The 3,670-nt window shown below is 45.9% G+C and overlaps 1 long non-coding RNA gene across 1 annotated transcript in view; it reads left to right on the forward strand.

Moving 5' to 3' along the window:
• The first annotated feature begins 6 nt into the window (after nucleotides 1-6).
• The window catches only part of LOC107181638, a 4,544-nt gene continuing 880 nt past the window's right edge, over nucleotides 7-3,670 (forward strand). Inside the window, exon 1 of the long non-coding RNA XR_001512308.1 lies at nucleotides 7-769. This is a non-coding gene — a long non-coding RNA (uncharacterized LOC107181638). The remainder of the gene's footprint in view (nucleotides 770-3,670) is intronic.

A 3,670-nucleotide genomic window follows, 5' to 3' on the forward strand; every position in this document is an offset into this window, starting at 1 on the left:
CCACTCTATTGTCAGTGTCCATGGATTAAGAATATTTGCATACAAGGTCTTTGGTTGATTTCCTCCCACCCACAACCCTTCCTCTGGCCTTCCCTCAGAGTTTCTTCATTCTGTTCCATGCTTCCATGTCTCTGATCCACTCCATTCATCAGTTTATTTTGTAGTGTTGCGAGTTAGAGGGTGTGTCATTTCTGTTCATTTTTCTCACCAGTCCCCAAAGAGGAAAGAGAAGGGCTTTGTTGGCTGAAAGGACTGCAGCAGGAAGAGCCGCCTTCCAAGGAGGGCGAAGAGGAGGGATGTGTGGCCAGTTCTGCAGGGTCTCACATCCTGAGGTCTTGGAGTTGTCCCCAAAATCACTTCTCTAGATCGCTTCTAAGTCCAACTGTCCACTCCACTCCACTTGGCTAGCTACTAGGCACCCCAAACTTAATGTGTATGAATGGTGCTCCTGGCCCTACGCACCAAAAACATGCGCCACCAAACCATCTTTGCCATCTCAATCAGTGGCTACTCTGTTCTTTCAGATGCTCAGGCCAAAACCTAGAGCCAACCCTTCCTCCTCTTTCACACCCTACATCAAGCCTGTCAGAATCGTGTTGGCCCTGTCTGCAAAACAGATCCTTAATCCGGCCACTTCTCACCACCCCCAGCTGCACCACTTCCTCCAACCTGTGGGCGGGTGTCACTACCGCCTCACCCAGGTGATTGGTTACTCTGGCCTCCCTGCTGCCACCAGGCACCTGCAGTCTGGCCTACACACAGCAGCCAGGTCAGTCCTGTGCAGTCTGAGATCATGTCCCTCTGCTGCTTAGCACTTGCCCATGGCTCCTTGTTTCACTCGGGCTAAAAGCTGTACTTGATATGCACCTGACTCATCACCTTGTTCACTCTGCTCTGGCTAAACCAGCCTACTTGCTTGTCCTTGAAAAAGTGGGGTTCCCTCATGCCACAGGGCCTTTGGACTTGCTCTCCCCCCAAATACCCAGGCTCCCTTACCCTGCCCTCACCTTGCTTTCAAGTCTGTTCAAGTAGCATCTTTTCAATGAATGAGACCTCCCTTGACCACCCTATTTAAAATTATAAACCACACACACGCATACACACACACACGCACACACACATTCCAAATCCCCCTTACTCTGCTCTATTTTTTTCATAGCACTTACTGCCTTTTTACATGATAAAAACAATTACTTATATGCATTGTATTCTGTCCACCATTACATACCACATACACACACACACACACACACACACACACACACACACACACACACCATAGCCATCAGTGCAGGGATTGTTTCTGTTTTGTTTAATGGTGAGTAATACCTGATATGTAGGAAGTTCTCATATATTTTCGGTATGAATGAATGTCCCCAGAACGTGAAGTCCTCAAGGGTAGGGACAGTCGCTCTCTTGTTCATTGTTATGACCCTGGTGCTTAGAATGGCACCTGGCACAGAGTCAGCACTTAAGAAATATTTGCTAAACGAAAGTGACCACATTTTTTTTTTTGCTTTGACCTTGGTGAAGGCCTGTAATCAAATCGGTTCTGCTGCCTTCAAGAGCCCGAAGTTCTAATTGTTATTCAACAAGCATTTCGACAAGCTAAATCCGGCCCTGTAGACCAAGTATGAAAAAAATAAATAAATGATGTGGTGCCTTGGAAAGCAGCAGACGTCTGCTCCATTTCCCCAAATTTATGGAGCCAAAAAGAGGGAGATTGTAAATAAAGTGACTGGTCCCAGCCCACAGCTGAGAGATGGTGGGAAAGATCATGTTGTACTAGGGAAAAGGAGAAGTCAAAGAGATAGATAACTGGGGCTTAAAGGGAACAGGTATTTCGTAATCACATTGCCTAGAGGAGTCTGCTCAGAATTTATGGCATCTGGCTTCAGGGGAGAAAAAGAGAAATAATTGTGTTCCCTGAAACGGATTTGTAGTCCTGTTTGCAGAACAACAAGGCACCCTCCCCACTCTTGAACTTCTTTCCGCAGAACCTTAAGGGGAAAGTGGGCTGGATTTTCACTAAAGGTTGAGAACACTAGGCTCTTCTCATGGCTCTGCAGTCCTCACGTGTTTGAAGAGGTGGGACAGTCACACTAACATTTACTGAGCGCCTGGCCCACAATGACCCAATGAGTGAAGGACTGTTGACCTCAGTTGACTGGTTGAGGAGACAGGTTTTTAGAGATTGTCATTTGCCCAAAGTCTGCAGGCTAGTGTGTGATGGGGCTGTGGTGCGCATTCAGGCAGCGGGATGGATTCCTCGCCCCTGAACACTTAATCACTAAATTACAGGGAAGAAACACTGAAAGTCCCATCATCCAGCCTAGCCCACACAATGGAAGGAGGGAGGCAACCAGATTCACCATCCAAATTCAGACCGGGTAGGTTTTAAATGGAGCCAGAAATATTAAGTGTGTGGAAACATGGGTTGAATTGCATCCTCCCAGAGTTCATATGTTGATGCCAAAACCCCAGTACCTCAAAATATGATCTTGTTTGAATATAGGGCCATTGCAGAAATAATGAGTTAAGATGGCGATTTTCAACCTTCTTCATCTCATGGCACACATTAACTAATTACTAAAATTCTGCGACACAACAAAAATTTTATATTTTTTGCTGGTCTGACAAAAAAAAGTTATAATTTTGATTCGTTCACACCAGACAGCTATTCTTGTGTTGGCTGTTGTCATTTTTTTATTTAACAGTCTGAGGGAAAAAAGGTCAGTGCCCCTGACTAAATAGTCAGGCATTGCATGTTTTAAAAATTCTTGCGGCACACAGGTTGAAAATCACTGAGTTAAGATGAGGTCATACTAGAGTATGACCCTCATGCAGTATGACTGGTATCCTTATTAGGAAGGGGAATTTGGACACAAAGAGAATGCCAAGTGAAGATGAAAGCAAAATTCAGCGTGATGCATCTACGAGCCAAGGAATGCCAACAAACCACTAGAAGCTAGGAAAGAGGCATGGAACAGTTTCCTTCGTGGCCCTCAGAAAGAACCAACCCTGCGAATGCCTTGATCTTGGACTTCCAGCCTCCATAGCTGTGACACAATAGATTTCCATTTAAGCCACCGAATTGGTGGTACTCTGTTCTGAAAGCCCTAGGAAATAGTACAAAATGGGTTCTAAATGTCCAAGTGTATGAAGGTGAGACTGTCATTTTGGCCACACAACATTCACCCATTACCCTTCTAGTCACCATCATCCTATTTCCCTCTGAGGATCCCCCATCCTTTCCTCCTTCCCTCCCTTCTTTATTCTCAGTCTGTGTTCTCTGACTGAAACACTTGGATTCTAGGAGTCCACCGTGACCCAGTGATAAGCAATGGGGATAGGCTCAGAGGTTGCAATGGGACCAGGGTGTGGGAAGCTGCCCGTTGTCTTCACTAGCAGAGAGGTGTGGACAAGGAACCCGGAAGGCTGGTGACCCTTGAGCCCTGGCAAAGGTCAGAGCTATGCACCCACTGTTTAGTCGAGACAATGGTAGCTGAAGCAGCTTCCCCACCAGATAGTCATGTAAATCCTTACTGATAAGATAATCTGTCTATTACTGGAAATTGCCTGCCTAAGGGCTATGGGTATATCCCAAATTGAATAAAAGGATGGCAAGGGGAAAGATTGAGAGAGGAGAAACCAAGATGGCGGCATAGGT

This window comes from Myotis davidii, unplaced genomic scaffold, assembly GCF_000327345.1.
Source record: "Myotis davidii unplaced genomic scaffold, ASM32734v1 scaffold107, whole genome shotgun sequence".
Classification (NCBI taxonomy): domain Eukaryota; kingdom Metazoa; phylum Chordata; class Mammalia; order Chiroptera; family Vespertilionidae; genus Myotis; species Myotis davidii.